Here is a 21,859-nt window from a genome sequence, read left to right as displayed (position 1 = left end):
GAGTGATATTCACTGTGGGCTTTTCATAGGTGGCTTTAATGATATTGAGATATGTCCCTTCTATCCCTACACTTTGAAGAGTTTTGTCAGGAACGGATGCTGTATTTTGTCAAATGCTTTCTCTGCATCTATTGAGAGGATCATATGGTTCTTGTCTTTTATTGATATGATTATCATATTGACTGTTTTAGGACTCGTGAACCACCCTTGCACCTCAGGGATAAATCTCATTTGGTCCTGGTGAATAATCCTCTTGATGTACTGTTCCATCCAGTTGGCTAGTATCTTGGTGAAAATTTTTGCATCAATGCTCATCAGGGATATTGGTAATTATTCTTTTTGATGGGGTCTTAGTCTAGTTCTGGGGTCAAGGTATTGCTGGTCTCATAGGACAACTTGGGAAGCATTCTTTCCATCTGTCCTTTGGAATAACTTTAGTAGAATAAGTATTATTTCTTCTTTAAATGTTTGAAGAATTCCCCTGGAAAGCCATCTGGCCCTGGACTTTTGTGTCCTGGGAGGTTTTTGATGACTGGTTCAATTTCCTCACTGCTTTTTGGCCTGTATTCTATTTCTTCTTGTTTTACTTTTGGTAATTTGAAGATGTCTAGCAATATACTCATTTCTTCCAGATTGCCTAATTGGCGGACATATAGTAGCTTATAATACATTTTTAAGATTGTTTGTATTTCCTTGGTCTTGGTTGTGCTCTCTCTTTTTTTCATTCATGATTTTATTAAGTTGAGTCTCTTTTCTTTTTAATAAGTCTGGCTAGGGATTGATTGATCTTATTAATTCTTTCAATGAATCAGCCCTGGTTTCATTGATATGTTCTACACTTCTGGTTTCTATTTCATTGAGTTCTGCTCAAATCTTTATTATCTCTCTTCTTCTGCTTGATCGAGGCTTTATTTGATGATCTTTCTCCACTTCCTTTAGGTATAGGGTTAGCTGTATATTTGAGACTTCTCAGTTTTTTGAGGGAGGCTTGTATTGAGGTATTCCCTCTTAGGACCGCTTTTGCTGCATCTCAAAGATTTTGAACAGTTGTATTTTCATTTTCGTTAATTTCCATGAATCTTTTACTTCTTCTATAATTTCCTGGTTGACCCTTTCATCTTTTAGTGGGATGCAGTTTAACTTCCAAGTGTTTGACTTCCTTACAACTCTCTTCTTGTGATCGAGTTCTAGTTTCAAAGCATTAAGGTCAAAATATGCAGGGGACAATCCCAATCTTTTGATATAGGTTGAGACCTGATTTGTGACCCAGTATGTGGTCTATTCTGGAGAAAGTTCCATGTGCACTTGAGAAGAATATGTATTATATTGCATTAGGGCAGAATGTTCTGTTTGTATATGTGAAATCCAGTTGGTTCTGTGAGTCACTCAAAGCCCTGGTTTCTTTGCTGATCTTCTGCTTAGAAGATCTGTCCTTTGCTGAGAGTGCCTTGTTGAAGTCTCTGACTATTAATTATTATTATTTAAGTATCTCTTAATTTTGATTATTAATTGGTTGATATTCTTGGCTGCTCCCACATTAGGGGCATAAATATTCATTATTTTTAGTCTTCTTATTAAAGGACAGACCCTTTAATTATGATATACTATCCCTCCTCATCTCTTATTACAAACTTTGGGATAAACTTTAATTTCTCTGATGTGTGGATTGCTACCCCAGCTTTATTTTTTTTTTGAGGTCCATTTGAATGGTAAATGGTTCTCCAACCCCCTCAATATTAAGGTGTCCTTAAGTCTAAAATGAGTCCCTTGTAGACAGCATATACATAAGCTTTTTATCCAGTCTGATACTCTGTATCTTTTGACAGGATCATTTAGCCCATTCATGTTCAGAGTAACTACTGAAAGATATGAATATCAATTTAGTGTCATAGTGTTACCTATTCAGTCACTACTTGTGCACATTGTTTCTTTTTTTAAGATTTTTAAAATTCATTTATTCATGAGAGGCACACACACAGAGAGAGGCACGGACACAGGCAGAGGGAGAAGCAGGCTCCATGGGGGAGCTTGATGCGGGACTTGATTCCGGGACTCCAGGATCAAGCCCTTAGCTGAAGGCAGGCGCTAACCACTGAGCCACCCACGGATCCCTGTTCAGATTGTTTCTATGGGTTCCCTCTTTGCTTACAGGGTCACCCTTAATATTTCTTGCAGAGCTGCTTTGGTGATCACATATTCTTTCAGTTTCTCTTCATCCTGAAAGCTCTTTATCTCTCCTATTCTGAATGACAGCCTTGCTGGAGAAGGTATTCTTGGCTGCATGTTCTTCTCATTCAGGACCCTGAATATATCATACTAGCACTTTGTGGCTTGCTTTGGCTCTGTTGATAAGTCTGTTATTAATATGATATTCCTTGAGAGCCGTGGCCGCCTGCGTGGTGTCACTAGGCCAGAAGAAACACCCAGCAGTTCCACTTACCTAACTTCATGAAGTTTTGCCAACTATAAGTAATCAAAAACGGAAAATTCTGCAAAAGCAGAAGAGTGTGAAAAGCTCTCTCTCGAAGAGGCAAAAGCATCAAAAGATTTGGAAACAAAGTCTTCATTCAGTATTAATGAAAACACAACCACTCCTGGGACTCGACTTTCTGAAAAGGCTCCTGTCTGGGGACAAAATAGGTGTGCAGAATAGGAAGGAAGAGAAAACATAATATCACAGAGTACACCTATATACTTTTCCAACTGGTTCTGAGTGTATTTTCATCTGTATCTTAGAAGATACTAAATTACAAAATTATGAAACAAAACAAAACAAAAACAAAAAACCCCAAACTTATATATCTACAAAAATTAAATTGAATACATGAAAGGAAGTCAAAAATGAAGAAAATAGGTACTAGATGTAATTGTAAAAATAGGAAACTTGAAAAAGAAAAACTGAAAAATGAAAAGTTTATAAAATATTTTAGCTAAGGCAGGAAAAAAGAAAGAATATTAGAAAATTTTAATGTGAAAGATAAATAAAAAGCAAAAGCCTTGAGTTCCTATACACTATTTTCCTTCAGTCCTGGACTTTCCAGGGCTGCTTGGTCTGTAAACGTGCTGTTACGCTGTTCTTCCAGCTGTCCTTCTGGGGAAGACACCTGCTATACTCATTCTCAGGTGTCTGTGCCTGGGCAGAGGAGCCCCACGCTTTGCCAGGTGGCCAGACTCCGTGTGAAACTCTTTGTCCGGTGAGGCCGTTGTTCCCTAGAGACTGTGTCTCCAGGGAGAAAGCAGAGGGAAAAAATGGTGGCAGCCAAATCTCCAGCCATGGAGTGAAAGCTCCCCTCGACTAACAAGCTACAGGCTCTTACTGCGTGCTGGATTCATCCAATTTTAAGGGTGACCAGTGGTGGGAGAACTTTTACCATCTTGTGCACTCATCAGCTCCCCCCCTAATGGAGGGAACTGAAGATAGTCCACTTCTGTTCGTTTCCAGGCCCTGGGGCAGAGAACATTCACCCGCTCAGCTACACACCGGCTCTGCCTCTCCCAGGTGTCCATGGAGGGGTGCTGTGTTCCAGTCCTTAGTTGGAACATTGGATGCCATTACTCCCATGATCAGACCACACTTTCTGGTTTATGCCATAAGTGGGGCTTTGTCCTGGGCTTCCTAGCCTCTCAGAACCCCTCCATGGGGCTGAGCTCAATTCTACCTCATATCAGTTTGAAGGACAGACAGGGCCTAATCCACTGTAACAGCTAGGACAAAAGTAAGGAAAGGGAACACTTCACAGGTGGTATTGCTTGCAAGATTGGGAATAAGTGCAGAACCCAGGTTTTAATCCCAAAAAGAAGGGGATGAAGGTAAGGAGGCCTTATGCCAAATAATTCAAATCACCTTTCATGAGCCAGTTTCTTTCTCACCTCATACAGAGCACAGAACAATGGATAGCCTGATCCTCTCAGATATCTAGCTAATTTTTTGGGAATGACCCAAAGGCACAGACGACAAAAACAAAAATACAGAAGTGGAATTGCATCAAACTAAAAAGCTCCTGCATGGTAAAGGAAACAGTCAACTGAGTGAAAGATAATTTATGGAATTGTAGAAAATATCTGTGAACAACCCATCTGATAAGAGACTAACATCCAAAATATATAAGGAACACAAACAACTTAACATCAATAAAATTGGAAAAAAAAATTTAAACAAAAGAGAAGATGCATATAAAGTGCCTACAGAAGGGAATCGTTTGGATTTAGCCCTCAACTAAACATAAACTCCTTAGGATCCTGTTCTATTCTCTCCAATAGCCTCAGTTTGTAGAAAAAAACACATAGCAAAGCTTTATTGAATGAACTGATAATGATACTTTGCTCTAGTACTAACAGTACTATTTTTAGTACTCATTGGTATTTCAACAGATTTTTTGTAGGCCTACTGTTTGTCAAGTATGCTCATATGTTTTGAAAATAAGCAAAATCTCTGCTCTCGTGGAATTACAATCTAGTAAGAGAAAGGCACAATATTTGAGCACAGACCTGGCAAGTCTGTTTGTTAGTCAAGTAAGTTAGAAGCTCATGAAAGTTCTCCTCTTATTACTTCTATTTTCTCAATGAATAGTTGAGAGTGTAGATATATGTATGAGGCTTTATTGCAAGGTTAAGTTTAGGACACAGAGTGGTATATGCAAAAGATGGAAAGAGACAGACCATGTGAAATAACCAAAAGAAACCTGGCATATTGTATGCGTATAATAGAAACTAAGCTTTCAGAATAGAATTATTGGAGGTAAAGAAGGCACAGTGGTTAATTTTATGTGTCTACTAGACTAAGTCATGGTACCCAGATATTTGGTCAAATGTCAAATTAGAAGTTGCTGTGAAGGTCTTTTTGTTTTGGGGTTTTGTTTTGTTTTGGTTTGGGTTTTGATGGTGTTTTGTTTTGTTTTGTTTTGTTTTGTTTTGTTTTGTTTTGTTTTTTTGAAAGACAGAGTCAGAGGGAGTAGGAAGGAAAGAATCTCAAGTAGGCGACACACCAAGTGTAGAGCCCAATATGGGGCTCCATCCCACAACCCTGAGATCATGATCTGAGCTGAATACAACAGTTATACACTTGACTGACTGAGCCACTCAGGAGCCTCTATAAAGGTATTTTTAAGATGAGATTAATGTTTAAGTCAATAGACCGAGAAAAGCAGATTACTCTCCATGACATGAGTAGGCCTCATCTCAGGAGTTGAAGATCTTAAGAGAAACAGATCAAGGACCTGGAGGTAGAAGGAATTCTGCCACCAGACTGCTCTGGGACACAAGCTGCAATACCAACTCTTTCCGGGGTCCAGCCTACCCACCTGCCTTATGGAATTTGGACTTGCCTGTCTCCACAATCACATAAGCCAATTCCTAAAATCTCTTTCTCCTGTGTCTGTCAATCTCTTTACACACACATACAGAGACTCGCGCATGGGCGCGCACACACACAGGCATGCGTGCACATGCTATTGATCTTATTTAGATTCTGTCTCTCTGGAGAACCCTGAGTAATACAGAGAATATTTTTAAAAATCAATGAAGAACTTTCATATTCGAAAAAATCAGTTTTAAATGTGTATACACCTAAATAACATAGATGGTTTGTTTGTGTTACATACTTTCATGAACATGTGTTGTGTTTCACAATAAAATGGTTAAGTATTGATGGTGAAGATATTGTAGCCCCAGAAATGGTTGATCCCTCAGGACACTCCCTTCAGGGAAGAACTAAAACACAAAATCAGTCCAGCAAACTCAGGAAGGAGAGGGTTGAGGGGAGAGAGGGGAGGAGAAAGGACGAGGGAAAGAGAGAGCAAGAGAGCGCAAGAGAGAGAGAGAGAGTCTCAGACAAGGTAACAGTCCATTCCCATCCATTCCTGTTCTGCTTAAAATAGGGGCACTATATTTGAAATAAAGCCCATTTTGAACAGCAGCCTCAGGAAAGGCAAGGATACTTACTGATGTGGGAGCAGGGCTGGCAGAGGACAAAGCACAACTAAAGTCCTGCAAACCACCCCCACCCAGGATGGGATATGTGGGATATTCTTCAGGAAGCTTCCATTTGTCTAATGTTTTGCCTTGCTAGAGGGAATAGCCATCTTTAACCTGACAATGCCAAGGCCTCCAGTATCTTGTAGGTCCTCCTTAGCATATGAAAATCCTTTTGGAATCTCCTTTTCCTTACCTCCTCCAACTCTGCAAGTATATAATCAGCCACCCCTCACATGCCCTGGACAGTTGCTCTTTCTGCCCACAGGTCCTGTCCCCTAGCCTTAGTGAAACCACCATTTTGCACCAAAGAAGTCTCAAGAACTCTTTCTTGGTCATCGGCTCCGGACCTCACCTATATTCCAAAACTTCATCATTACCACGACGGATTTTCATGAACTTCATCAGGAATTCTATGCAGTAATGGAAGAAAAGTCAGGAAATTTCCTGCAACATAGTGATAGGGTCCAGAACACTGAGGCGGCAGCAGCAGATTTCAAGGCAATTCAAGTAGCTGAGACTCTTCTGAATTCCAAACCCAAGTCTAATTCCTCCTCTTAAAGAGGAACACAAAAGATACTGTTGTGTCCAAGGTTGCAAATCCAAGAAACCACCGAGGAGGCGACACTGATGCAAGTACACAAGGGTTTATTAACAAACTCGAGCTTGGGTCCAAGTATACCTGTCACAGTGGAGCAGGAAGTTGGACCCTGAGGTGGGTTCCAGGTGAGTTTTATGGGCTGGTCTAAGGGACCTCCAGAAAGGGTGGAGGAATTTCTCAAGTTCTGTTTACATTCTGATATGGGGCTTTCAAGGGCATTAAGCTCTGTTCTCATTCTAATATGGGGCTTTTTCGGGCCTTAAGCTGTTTTTTCCTGTAACTGAAGTAAGGTAAAGTTCAGCTCTTATTCACAGGGGCCTGAGATGGCTGTACTTGTGCTAACACTGAACATAAGGTGGAATGGCCTTAATTTTCTCGGCCTCCACATTTCTCCCTCTCAGAGGAACCTAAGCAAGGACCCAATCATAGGTCCAGGTTGGTCTCAGAGTAAGCCAGGGGGAATGATTAAACCAGGATTCGAACCAACTTTGTTGCTGTTCTCATTCCTGTTTGCGTCCCAGTGAAGAAGCAACATCCTAGTTTAAGGCAGCACATTACCGTCCCCACCCCCCCGCCGTTGTAAGAAGACTAAGTCTAATCCCCTTCTATTTTTTTTTAATTGGAGTTCAATTTGTCAACATATAGCATAACACCCACTGCTCATCCCATCAAGTGCCCCCCTCAGTGTCCATGGACCCAGGAAGTAATCCCGTCGACCTTGAGAGCGGTGGGAGTGGTCAGGCTCACGATGTAGGGTCCCTTCCAGCCAGGTTGAAGTGTCTGGTGTTGGTATCTCTGGACGTACACCCAGTCACCTGGCCGATATAGATGGGGGTCCAGGGGTGGCCCAGTCTCTTACAGGGCCCTCAGCTTAGGCCACACCGGCTCATGGGTCCGTTGTAACATTTGGAGGGAGAAAAGCAGTTGGTGATCATCAAATTCAGCAAGCACCTCAGGTTTTAAATTGGTGATAACAGGTGAAGACCGACCATGATCTCGTAAGGAGTCAGTCCCATCTTATATGGGTTGTTCCTCACCCTATATAGGGCAAAGGGGAGGAGAGTCACCCAGTCCCTGCCGGTCTCCAGAGCTAATTTAGTTAAGGTCTCCTTTAATGTTTTGTTCATCCTCTCTATCTGTCCTGAGCTTTGGGGCCTATACGCACAATGTAATTTCCAATCTGCCCCAAGTACTAGTGCCACTCCCCGTGCTACCTTAGAGACGAGTCCTGGTCCGTTGTCTGATCCAATTCTCTCAGGAAAACCATACCTCGGTAAGATGTCTTCCAGCAGTTTCTTGGACACGGTCTGTGCCGTTTCATGTTTGGTGGGAAATGCCTCGGTCCATCCTGAAAAAGTATCTACAAACATTAGTAAATACCTGTATCCGTATTTTCCAGGTTTCACCTCAGTAAAGTCCACTTCCCAGTAGGCTCTTGGGCAGTCCCCTCAGAGCCGGGTGCCCGGGTTAGATCCATGGGCATTAGGTAACTGGCATGCATGGCAGCTTCCACTTTTTAAAATTTAAATTCAATTTACCAAGATGTAGTATAACACCCAGTGCTCAATTCATCTCGTGCTTTACTTAATCCCAAATTACTGTATCAAAACTTCTGCAAACCCTTTGTTTGTTTCCCGGAGTTATGAGTCTCTCATAGTTTGTCTCCCACTCTAATTTTTCCCCACTCAGATTCTCCCCCTTCCCTTATGGTCTCTTTCACTATTTCCTATATTCCACATAGGAGTGAAACCATATGATAATTGTCTTTCTCCAATTGACGTATTTCACTGAGCATCATACCCTCCAGTTTCATCCACGTCAAAGTTAATGGTAGGTATTCATCCTTTCTGATGCCTGAGTAATATTCCATTGTATATATAGACCACATCCTCTTTATCCATTCATCCATCAAAGGACATCTCAGCTCCTTCCACAGTTTGGCAACTGTGGACATTGTAGTTATGAATATTGGGGTGCAGGTCCCCCATCATATCCCCAGTGTATTTTCAGATACACTGAAAAGATGGGTTATCTGACTTTTTGATGTGCTGTTCTTCAGTTCAGTGACTATCTTCCATTCTTCTATAGGATTTGAAAAGTGTCACTACTTATTATATAGGCCCAGGTAAAGAGCATGGGTTGTCCATTACTTACATATTTTCTCATTCAGTCCTATGATCTTCCAAACATCCAACACACACACACACACACACACACACACACACACACGACACTATCTACCATAATTATTAAAATGTAATTGGTGCCACTTTTTCCTAACCCTTTCCAGAGGGTGTAGCACACACTGAGGCACTTCTCTACTATGTGCTACTTCGTTACTTCTATATTTGGTCTGCTTAGCAAGTTTGCATTGCTCCATATTGCTCCATATACATACAGCTCACCCTCTAAAATTTTTCTAATATCACTCTCTGTTATCATCTTTTTCTGTTCTCTTTGTAAGTTTATGCCCTTTACAATTCCCTACCATCTTTTTAACAGAGCTTCAAGGGGTACAGAGAGGAATATGTATGCCACAACTTCCCTTGGCACTGGAAGACCATCTCACTCAAGGCCTTCTTGTTAGTAGGTTAATGATTTATGTACTTACCAAGATGGAATGAGGGGCACAGTTTGTGATTTAGATATGAGCCACTTCCTCCATTATATTTCTGTCCCCATGCCTTCATTTTGAATATCAGTCCATGTCTGACACCTGACTTATTAGAGAAGAAAGCAGGGCAGAGGTCCCTGGCCGCTCTTTTCCTTGCTCAGGTATACTGCTTCTCCTCCTTTCTTCCCTTCCCTTCTTTCTCTCCTAAAACCTGGTTTGGGGGCTAAAGCTCTCCCATTCCCCTCCTGTCATACATACTCTGTCATAGGCACACTGGGCAGAAGCCACCTTCTCAGGCACACTGAGTTCCTCTAAAAGTGTCAATGCACCAGAGTGGCTGAACAACTTGTGGGGCTGGAATTTCACTGCAAGGATGAGCAAAAGACCACTTCATTGTTATCTGGCTTTATCTAGAAATTGTTTACACCCTGGCTGAGGAACAACGGTCATCAAACTGTTGTCAAAGTCACCAGTGAATAGTCAGGTGGAGAGTATTATCTTGGTTCCTAGGCTCTAGCTTTTGTATGACTTTGTATCAACCAGATGCTGAGGGACTAACAACCACTGACTGCGTGAGAACCCCAGTGGATCAGTCAGAGAGGCTCAGCATCCAGGCCCTGCTCTGCTCAGAGTTTGCACTCAGCTCCCCCTGCAGTCCCCGTCACTGTGTCACTCATGACACAGTCGTACACAGCTGAGTCTGACACTTGCAGTGAGCCTTTCTTCAAGTGGAAGGATTTGGATAAGCTGTCCAAAGTGGCTTCAAACCCTTTGTTACTTCCCTTCTCCTTGTCTCCTGATGCTTTCAGGAGGAGCTGTGGACCATTCCCCAGATACTGACACACCAGAAAAGGACAGGATACCCTGACATTCAGTAAGTACAATTCATTGTCAAGGAAGCCTCTTCTGAGACGGTCACCTGGCCTTCAGTCTGGTTCACTGAGTTTCCATGGATTTGTCCTGGGGGGAAAATAGACCTGTGTTACCTTCAGCACAAAGTCGGTGGATAAAAGGATAAAGTCTTTGCTGACACAATGGGGGAAAAAATCTAAATTTATGAGGCATTTCACTTACCAAGCATTAAGAATAGGACAATCACGATCCCTGGAGAACACTTCATCTCTAGAGTGTCACTTAAGTAATGTTTCTGCTTCTTAACCTGAAGAAATGCTGGAGTGACAGAGAAATGATCAGTGGAAGCCCTCATTTCACACAGCAAATGTGATTGAGGGAGGAAGCTCCACCTCCTGGTGGACAGGGACTGAAATGGGTGTGCCTTGGACAGAATCCTCCCAAACTCAACAATCTGTTTCACTCCTGACTTCATGAAGCGCATGCCAGTTTTCGGGTGGCACTTGGAACTCTGAACAGCAGCAATCCTAACCTCTCAGGTCTATTTTGTTCTTCAGAGACTACCTGATATGGAATTTCTGTAACACGGTATCCCAGAGCATTTTTATAGCTCACAGGGTAGCAATCTCATAGAACATTTTACCTGTACCTTATAATATTCTGATGTATCCGTGTGAGCCATCCTATAATCCCCTGACTGCCAGAAAAGAGGTTGTGGTTGAATACAGACAGAAAAAGTATTAGGAAGGAAAATCATTGCTGAGTGATTCTGTATTTTTTGGCTGGCAGTGTACCCTAAAATTAAGAATAGTGACTGCCATTTTCTACATGTTCACTAAAGAATTTTTGGATCCCTGGGTGGCGCAGCGGTTTGGCGCCTGCCTTTGGCCCAGGGCACGATCCTGGAGACCCGGGATCGAATCCCACGTCGGGGTCCCGGTGCATGGAGCCTGCTTCTCCCTCTGCCTATGTCTCTGCCTCTCTCTCTCTCTCTCTCTCTGTGACCATCATAAATAAATAAATAAATAAATAAATAAATAAATAAATAAAATCTTTAAAAAAAATAATTTTCAAATTAAACAAAAATAATGAACAAATGTCCTTTACTTGATACCTTATTTCCTTTAGAACCAGATACCTGGTTCTAAAATAATACCAATTGTAATACTACTTTCTTTTCAATGAAAGCATTTCAGAAGAAAAGTCATACTCTTTTATATTCAAATATTTTAATACTCAGCGATTCCTAATTTTCAGACTCATTAAAAAGTGAAATATATGAATTCTAGACAGAAGAAACATCATACATGAAGTTATCAAATCCCTGTAGAATGATCTGAGTTTTTTATCTTATATTCTCACTGTTTTGTTGACTCCAGCATATGGTGGCTAGTGTATGCCAATCAGGCAACAAATACTAATGCTATACTCTTAACAGGTTTTAGACTCAAGGATGCTTTCCATTATGATGCGTTTGTCAAATTTTGTTGCCAAGAGTTACAACAACAACAAATTTCCCCACAATGTAAGAAATCAGGATTATCCAAATAAAGTTTTGGAGAGGGACAAGTCTTCTGTAAAGCTCTGTAAACTTTTATCTCTACACACATAGATGCAAGCTTAGCTCAAGCTGTTTCCTTCCCACCCCTTTTCACAGATTCAGAACAAGGAGTTTCATGAGTCCAGAGTCAACATGGGAATGCTTTCTCAGATACAGAGTGAAGGAAGAAATTCAGGCCTGGATATTGCTCTGGTTCAGGTATCCCTTCCTTTCCTCCAATTTCCAAATCACATTGTCAAAATCTGCCACAAAACTCTGCTAGAAAGGAATTTTGGACAAGCCACTACAAACTTGTATTCAGATATGTAGGGAGAATCCCAAAGGGGTTGCAATGATGCTGGTTGAAAATGAACAGGGCACTTGATGGATTGAGCACTGGGTTTTATACTACAAGTTGGCAAATTGTATTTAAATGAATATTTTTTAAAAAATAACAATTTAAAAAAAGAAAATAAACAGAGGGCTTCTAAGTGGCTCAATCAGTTGAGCTTCAGGGTCTTGGTATCAACTGGGGTCATGATCTCAGGGTTGTAGGATGGAGCCCCACATGGGACTCTGAGTTCTCCAGGAATATGCTCAAGAGTCTCTGCTTTCCTCTCATCCTCCCCCACCGCCTCACCTGCCACCCATGCTGGCAATCTCTCTCTCTAAAATGAATAAATAAATAAATAAATAAATAAATAAATAAATAAATAAAGTCTTTGAAAAAGACTTAACAAACAGTATAGCACATGGATGCAGAAAGTCATGATCTATAACTTAATGAAAAAAACATACTATCAGGCCAATAAAAGCCTACATGAGAAATATTTTGCATTTGGGTCACACAAGAAACTTTGAGCAACACTGTGGGGAGATACGGCATAGTAAATTTAAATATTTAATGGCTTTTATTATTGCATATATTGCATAACAATAAACTGCATCAAATTAAACAATTCTCTGAGCAAAATGACTAGAAGGAAAACCTCACCTCAAAAGAAAGAATCAGAAACAGTCCTCTCGCCCACAGAGTTACAAAATCTGGATTACAATTCAATGTCAGAAAGCCAATTCAGAAGCACTATTATACAGCTACTGGTGGCTCTAGAAAAAAGCATAAAGGACTCAAGAGATTTCATGACTGCAGATTTAGAGCTAATCAGGCAGAAATTAAAAATCAATTGAATGAGATGCAATCCAAACTAGAAGTCCTAACAATGAGGGTTAACGAGGTGGAAGAACGAGTGAGTGACATAGAAGACAAGTTGATAGCAAAGAGGGAAACTGAGGAAAAAAGAGACAATTAAAAGACCATGAAGATAGATTAAGGGAAATAAACGACAGCCTGAGGAAGAAAAACTTACGTTCAATTGGTGTTCCCGAGGGCGCCGAAAAGGCCAGAGGGCCAGAATATGTATTTGAACAAATTCTAGCCTAAAACTTTCCTAATCTGGGAAGGGAAACAGGCATTCAGATCCAGGATTAGAGAGATCACCCCCTAAAATCAATAAAAACCGTTGAACACCTCGACATTTAATAGTGAAGCTTGCAAATTCCAAAGATAAAGAGAAGATCCCTAAAGCAGCAAGAGACAAGAAATCCCTGACTTTTATGGGGAGGAGCATTAGGGTAACAGCAGACCTCTCCACAGAGACCTGGCTGGCCAGAAAAGGCTGGCAGGATATATTCAGGGTCCTAAATGAGAAGAACATGCAACCAAGAATACTTTATCCAGCAAGGCTCTCATTCAAAATGGAAGGAGAGATAAAGAGCTTCCAAGACAGGCAGCAACTGAAAGAATATGTGACCTCCAAACCAGCTCTGCAAGAAATTTTAAGGGGGATTCTTAAAATTCCCCTTTAAGAAGAAGTTCAGTGGAACAATCCACAAAAACAAGGACTGAATAGATATCATGATGACACTAAACTCATATCTCTCAATAGTAACTCTGAATGCGAATGGGCTTAATGACCCCATCAAAAGGCGCAGGGTTTCAGACTGGATAAAAAAGCAGGACCCATCTATTTGCTGTCTACAAGAGACTCATTTTAGACAGAAGGACTCCTACAGCCTGAAAATAAAAGGTTGGAGAACCATTTACCATTCGAATGGTCCTCAAAAGAAAGCAGGAGTAGCCATACTTATATCAGATAAACTAAAATTTACCCCAAAGACTGTAGTGAGAGATGAAGAGGGACACTATATCATACTTAAATGATCTATTCAACAAGAGGACTTAACAATCATCAATATATATGCCCCGAATGTGGGAGCTGCCAAATATATAAATCAATTATTAACCAAAGTGAAGAAATACTTAGATAATAATACACTTATACTTGGTGACTTCAATCTAGCTCTTTCTATACTCGATAGGTCTTCTAAGCACAACATCTCCAAAGAAACGAGAGCTTTAAATGATACACTGGACCAGATGGATTTCACAGATATCTACAGAACTTAACATCCAAACTCAACTGAATACACATTCTTCTCAAGTGCACATGGAACTTTCTCTAGAATAGACCACATATTGGGTCACAAATCGGGTCTGAACTGATACCAAAAGATTGGGATCATCCCCTGCATATTCTCAGACCATAATGCCTTGAATTAGAACTAAATCACAACAAGAAGTTTGGAAGGACCTGAAACACGTGGAGGTTAAGGACCATCCTGCTAAAAGATGAAAGGGTCAACCAGGAAATTAAGGAAGAATTAAAAAGATTCATGGAAACTAATGAGAATGAAGATACAACCGTTCAAAATCTTTGGGATGCAACAAAAGCAGTCCTAATGGGGAAATACATCGCAATACAAGCATCCATTCAAAAACTGGAAAGAACTCAAATACAAAAGCTAACCTTACACATAATGGAGCTAGAGAAAAAACAGCAAATAGATCCTACACCCAGGAGAGAAGGGAGTTAATAAAGATTCGAGCAGAACTCAACGTAATCGAGACCAGAAGAACTGTGGAACACATCAACAGAACCAGGAGTTGGTTCTTTGAAATAATTAATAAGATAGATAAACCATTAGCCAGCCTTATTAAAAAGAAGAGAGAGAAGACTCAAATTAATAAAATCATGAATGAGAAAGGAGAGATCATTACCAACACCAAGGAAATACAAACGATTTTAAAAACATATTATGAACCGCTATACGCCAATAAATTAGGCAATCTAGGAGAAATGGACGCATTCCTGGAAAGCCACAAACTACCAAAACTGGAACAGGAAGAAATAGAAAACCTTAACAGACCAATAACCAGGGAGGAAATTGAAACAGTCATCAAAAACCTCCCAAGACACAAGAGTCCAGGGCCAGATGCCTTCCCTGGGGAATTTTATCAAACGTTTAAAGAAGAAACCATACCTATTCTTCGAAAGCTGTTTGGAAAGATAGAAAGAGATGGAGTACTTCCAAACTCGTTCTATGAGGCCAGCATCACCTTAATTCCAAAACCAGACAAAGACCCCACAAAAAAGGAGAATTACAGACCAATATCCCTGATGAACATGGATGCAAAAATTCTCAACAAGATACAGGCCAATAGGATCCAACAGTACATTAAGAAAATTATTCACCATGACCAAGTAGGATTTATCCCCGGGACACAAGGCTGGTTCAACACCCGTAAAACAATCAATGTGATTCATCATATCAGCAAGAGAAAAACCAAGAACCATATGATCCTCTCATTAGATGCAGAGAAAGCATTTGACAAAATACAGCATCCATTCCTGATCAAAACTCTTCAGAGTGTAGGGATAGAGGGAACATTCCTCGACATCTTAAAAGCCATCTATGAAAAGCCCACAGCAAATATCATTCTCAATGGGGAAGCACTGGGAGCCTTTCCCCTAAGATCAGGAACAAGACAAGGATGTCCACTCTCACCACTGCTGTTCAACATAGTACTGGAAGTCCTAGCCTTAGCAATCAGACAACAAAAAGACATTAAACACCTGCACCCCGATGTTTATAGCAGCAATGTCCACAATAGCCAAACTGTGGGAGGAGCCTCGGTGTCCATCGAAAGATGAATGGATAAAGAAGATGTGGTTTATGTATACAATGGAATATTCCTCAGCCATTAGAAACGACAAATACCCACCATTTGCTTCAACGTGGATGGAACTGGAGGGTATTATGCTGAGTGAAGTAAGTCAATCAGAGAAGGACAAACATTATATGGTCTCATTCATTTGGGGAATATAAATAATAGTAATAGGGAATAAAAGGGAAGGGAGAAGAAGTGTGTGGGTAATATCAGAGAGGGAGACAGAACATAAAGACTCCTAACTCTGGGAAATGAAGTAGGAGTGGTGGTAGGGGAGGAGGGTGGGGGGTGGGGGTGAATGGGTGACGGGCACTGAGGGGGGCACTTGACGGGATGAGCACTGGGTGTTATTCTGTATGTTGGCAAATTGAACACCAATAAAAAATAAATTTATTATAAAAAATAATGATAGCTACAGTGAAGAATATCAACTCAATACATAAAATATGTGTATATATGAATTGTGTTTTTAAATATGGAAAATGTCTTGATTCCGAGAACCTTCCATTCTCTCACCCATTCCCCATGAAACAAGAATTCTCAAACTCTACTCTGGGCTAGTTTTCCTCTTCTCAGAGGAAGGTAGTATTTTCACTTTTGAGGCTTGACACTCAAAACTGAAAGTAATTGTGTGAATGTGACCATTTTTATGAATTACTTTCTTCCATGTGTTAACTGTTGCACAGATAAGGCCACAGCTTGGGCAAAATTCCTGGCTTTACAATGATTTCATAGAATACTGTTTTACTTATGGTCAAAGTTTGGCCTAGAAAACCTTCATCTACCTTCTTCATAGACTGTCAGCTCATGAGTCTTGCAACTCCAATGATCCTTTTTGCAAACAATGTGTGATTTATGACATTACACTCGTCCTCCAAGGGACGTCCACCTGGGATAATAAATATGTATGCTATTTGGGGGAAACTCCTTAGAAATACTTGTAGGTATTCACATGACACCATTACCTTTGCTTAATCCTACAGAAAAAGAGTGTGATGGATGAGTTTGTTGGTAGGATAACAGTGGCACAATCTGAGGCTCCTTTCCTGCCCAAGTTGTCAGACATTTACACATGTTGGAAGTCTCCATTCAGGCATTCAAACTGTTTAGACTAAGGCTTTCTCAGACCCAAATGGCAGAGAGATGATCAGGCTTGCGCTAGGCACTTTCTCTTTACCCTGCAGGATGGTCCTATAGCAAGGAGGCAGAGGTAAGAATGCTAAAGAGGAAGTGTGGAAACCCACTGTCTTTTTCTGTCTTTCTCACCCAGCTCACTCACTAGTAGTTCCACTTATGTCATCTGTATACAGTCTCTGTTTTGTAAAATGAAGTTGGGCTCTAGGATTTCTAAGGGCCATTCCAACTCTAAATTTCTTTTACGCTATATAACAAAGCAAATGTTAACTTTCTGGTTGTGTGCACTGTGGATGGGTGTCAGAGTGGGGTGAAATTGTCTGTATCATGGAACCCCAAGACCATACTCACAACTACATATGATCTAGTGGGTTGATCTTAACCAACCCTCAGGCTTATTCAGAAGCAGAGAAATGGTCCTGAAGATGAGAACCTATCTGGGATTTTAGTTTTCCTGTGAGATCTATAATATATCAAAGGAACTAAATCCATATTAACATGGAATAAATTGGGACTCTCTTCGCTGAGTGTAAAGTCTTTCATGGACCATGAGACCAGGAGATTCCATGGCTGAACCATGTGTAAGCAGGATGTTCTTCTGGAGATGCATTTCTTTTATATTTCTATTATATATAATATATATATTATACAATAAAAAGAAGGGCTCTTCACAGTTGAGACACATAGACAAGGCAAAAGAGCCTACTAATATGGAAAGCAAGATGCACTTTTTAAAACAGCTTAAAAGCTTACTAGATTCCAGCTTTCTCCTTGAAACTTCAGTTTGGAGGTTCAAAATTTCCAGTCAGAGGTATCTATACAATTTTTTATATCATTTCAAAATGAAAAATTGGATACTTTATTCAAAAAGAGGAGAAATGGTATCACTAGGTAATGTTTCTAGGGGAGTCATTTTTCTTTTTTTCTTGTTTTTCTAAAGATTTTATTTTATTTATTCATGACAGACACACACACACACACAGAGAGAGAGAGAGAGAGAGAGAGAGGCAGAGGGAGAAGCAGGATCCATGCAGGGAGCCCAAGGCAGGACTCGATTCCAGGACTCCAGGATCACGCCCTGAGCCAAAGGCAGGTGCTAAACTGCTGAGCCACCCAGGGATCCCAAGGGAGTCATTTTTCTAAAATGCTTTAACTCTCCAAGCGTATTAGTTTCATGTCTCTGAATTTAATTTTTTAAAGACTTTCTTCTTTTCAATCATTTCAACCATTTTCAAAGAAAAATAAGGCAGATGTACTGAGGCTTCCAGTGCAACTCCTGTCCCCAGACAGGCATGGCCTCTCCCATTCCCCAGGACACCTTTCACAATGGAGGAGCCTATACTGCCACATGATAGCACCCAAGCCCCACAATTTAATTAGGTTTCACTCTTGTACATTCTAATGGCATGAACAAATGTATGAGGCCTGTATCCACCACTGTAGTATCATCGAGAATAGGTCACTACACTCAACATCTCTGTGTTCTATTTATTCTTCCCACTCCACTCAACCTTTGGCAACCACAATCTTTTACTCCTTCCAGTGTTTTGCCTTTTCCAAAAGTCATAGAATCAGAATCATACCACAAGTAGCCATATCAGATTGGCTGTTTGGACTTAGTAAAATGCATACGAGATTCCCTTATTTCTTCATGGCTTGATAGGTCCTTTCTTTTTAGTAGTAAATCTTGTTCCATTGTTTGGATGCACCAAAATTTATTTATTCATTCCCTTATTGAAGGACTTACTGCTACTTCCAAGTTTTGGCAATTATGAATAAAATTGCTATAAAACACCTGTGTACAAGTCTGTGTTTGGACATATGTTTTTAACTCCTTTGAGTAAATACTCAGGAAGGCCACTGCTGGATCATACGGTAGAGTATGTTTAGTTGTGCGAGGAACTGCCAAACTGCTTTATTGAAATGCCCACGTATACACTTTCTTTTTGTACTAATTTCCCAACAAAATTTACTGCATTTCTTTGTTGCATGTCAGAGCCCCAAACAGACCAAAGCAGGCAGAGGCACAGCAGGTGGCCCTGCCCACAGCTCACCTTGCACACAGCCTGCTGTGACCCAGAACCTGAGACTGCATGTGTTTCTGCCTGTGTCCTGCTGCCCCAGGAACATGTGCTCAGGATCCTCCCACTTATGAGACTTGACTTATAAAAGACAAGTACAAAGCTAAAATTATTATGAATTTCAACCCAGTGATAGCACAGCATTAAACCAAGGCTGGGGTCCTTGGAAAGGGTGGGGGCTCTGTAACTGCACAGGTCACATACTCAGGAAGCTGCCTTTGCTCCCAGCTCCTGGAAATCTGCCCACTTACCTCCATCTGTTTTTTCTCCAGATGCCAGTCCTTCCTATCAATACCCTTTCCTTGGGAGAGGTGGGGCAAGTTGGCAGAAGAGTAAGAGTCCTCAAATCACCTGACCCCACCAACTTACCTGGATAACTTTCAAAACACCCTGAACACCTATGAACTTGACCTAAGATTTAAAGAGAGAACAGCCAGCATAGGAAAATGCTCTGCATCACTTGCCATCAGGGAAATAAAGAAAAGATCTTGAACCATGGCTACTTTTTAGTCTTTTGTCATATATATTTTTTATTCTGATGCTCTTGAAAAATGTGTTTCCTGATCAAAACTTCACAGCGTAGGGATAGAGTGAATATTCCTCAGTATCTTAAAAGCCATCTATGAAAAGCCAATAGCAAATATCATTCTCAATGGGGAACACTGGGAGCCTTTCCCTTAAGATCAGGAACATGACAGGGATGTCCATTCTCACCATTGTTATTCAATATAGTACTACAAGTCCTAGCCTCAGCAATCAGGCAACAAAAAGAAATAAAATGCATTCAAATTGGCAAAGAGATTTCAAACTCTCCCTCTTCGCAGATGATATGCTACTGTACACAGAAAACCCAAAAGGTTCCACCCCAAGATTTCCAGAACTCATACAGCAATTCAGCAATATGGCAGGATGCAAAATCAATGCACAGAAATCAGGTCCTTTCTTATACAGTAACGGTGCGACTGAAGAAAGAGAAATTAAGGAATCAATCCCATTTACAATGCACTAAAAAGCAGAAGATACCTAGGAATAAACCTAACCAAAGAGGTAAAGGATCTATACCCTAAAAACTACAGGACACTTCTGAAAGAAATTAAGGAAGACACAAAGAGATAGAAAAATATTCAATGCTCATGGATTGAAAGAATTAATATTGTGAAAATGTCAATGTTACCCAGGGCAATTTACACGTTTAATGCAATCCCTATCAAAATTCCATGGACTTTCTTCAGAGAGTTGGAACAACTTATTTTAAGATTTGTGTGGGATCAGAAAAGACCCTGAATTGTCAGTGGAATATTGAAAAAGAAAACCGGAGCTGGGGGCATCACAATGCCGGATTTCAAGTTGTACTACAAAGCTGTGGTCATCAAGACAGTGTGGTACTGGCACAAAACCAGACACACAGATCATTGGAACAGAATAGGGAACCCAGAAATGTGCCCTCAACTCTATGGTCAATTAATATTCAACAGAACAGGAAAGACTATCCACTGGAAAAAGGACAGTCTCTTCAATAAATGGTGCTGGGAAACTTGGACAGCCACGTGCAGAAGAATGAAACTAGACCGTTCTCTTACACCAGGCACAAAGATCAACTCAAAATATGTGAAAGATCTAAATGTGAGACAAGAATCCATGAAACTCCTAGAGCAGAACACAGGCAACACACACCCTTTTTGAACTTGGCCACAGCAACTTCTTGCAAGATACATCCACAAAGGCAAAAGAAACAAAAGCAAAAATGAACTATTGGGACTTCATCAAGATACAAAGCTTCTGCACAGCAAAAGAAACAGTCAACAAAACTAAAGACAACCTACAGAATGGGAGAAGATATTCGCAAATGACGTATCAGATAAAGGGCTAGTATCCAAGATCTATAAAGAATTTATTAAACCAATAGCAAAGAAACAAACAATCCAATCATGAAATGGGCAAAAGACATGAACAGAAATTTTACCAAAGAAGACATTCACATGGTCAACAGGCACATGAGAAAATACTCTGCATCACTTGCCATCGGGGATATACAAATCAAAACCACAATGAGATACACCTCACCCCAGTGAGATTGGTGAAAATTAACAAGACAGGAAACTACAAATGTTGGAGAAGATGTGGAGAAAGGAGAACCCTCTTGCACTGTTGGTGGGAATGTGAACTGGTGCAGCCACTCTGGAAAACTGTGTGGAGGTTCCTCAAAGAGTTAAAAATAGAGCTACCCTATGACCCAGCAATTGCACTGCTGGGGATTTTCCCCAAAGCTACAGATGCAGTGAAAAGCTAGGACACCTGCACCTGATGTTTCTAGCAGCAATGTCCACAATAGCCAAACTGTGGGAGGAGCCTCGGTGTCCATCAAAAGATGAATGGATAGAGTAGATGTCGTCTATATATACACTGGAATATTATTCAGCCCTCAGAAAGGACGGATACCTACAAATTGCTTCGACGTGGATGGAAATGGAGGGTATTATGCTGAGTGAAGTAAGTCAATCAGAGAAGGGTATCATTATATGGTTTCACTCATATGGGGAATATAAGAAATAGTGAAAGGGATTATAGGGGAAAGGAGAGAAAATGAGTGGGAAAAATCAAAGAGGGTGACAAAACATGAGAAACTCCTAACTCTGGGAAATGAAGAAGGGGTAGTGGAAGGGGAGGCAGGCATTGGGATGGGGTGACTGGGTGATGGGCACTGAGGAGGGCACTTGCCAGGATGAGCCCTGGGTGTCATACACTATGTTGGCAAACTGAACTCCAATAAAAAAAATATATTTAAAAATACATAACATAATAAAAGATCATGCTAGAATTTAATATGTGCTCTAATTGTGCCATATGCAAGTTTCAACTTTGGGTTTGGGTTCAGAAGGCTTTTTCTCTGGCTACAACAGAGAAGAGTTCCTTTAGGGGGTCCAGGAAGCTTTCTGCCCCCTTTCTCAAACTGGGAATGATCTTATAAAATCATGAGGAATAGATTCATTCAAATGCA

At 40.6% G+C, this 21,859-nt stretch overlaps 1 long non-coding RNA gene across 1 annotated transcript; it reads left to right on the top strand.

Annotated features, from left to right (window-relative positions):
- The first annotated feature begins 6,263 nt into the window (after positions 1-6,263).
- LOC144320002 (uncharacterized) lies at positions 6,264-9,217 on the top strand. Its single transcript, XR_013385605.1, has 3 exons — positions 6,264-6,696; positions 8,313-8,401; positions 9,074-9,217. It is a non-coding gene; the product is annotated as an uncharacterized LOC144320002 (long non-coding RNA).
- Positions 9,218-21,859: the final 12,642 nt, after the last annotated feature.

Source organism: Canis aureus, chromosome 9, assembly GCF_053574225.1.
Source record: "Canis aureus isolate CA01 chromosome 9, VMU_Caureus_v.1.0, whole genome shotgun sequence".
Classification (NCBI taxonomy): domain Eukaryota; kingdom Metazoa; phylum Chordata; class Mammalia; order Carnivora; family Canidae; genus Canis; species Canis aureus.
The sequence above is the reverse complement of the archived record's forward strand: the minus strand, read 5'-3'. Positions and strand labels throughout refer to the sequence as shown.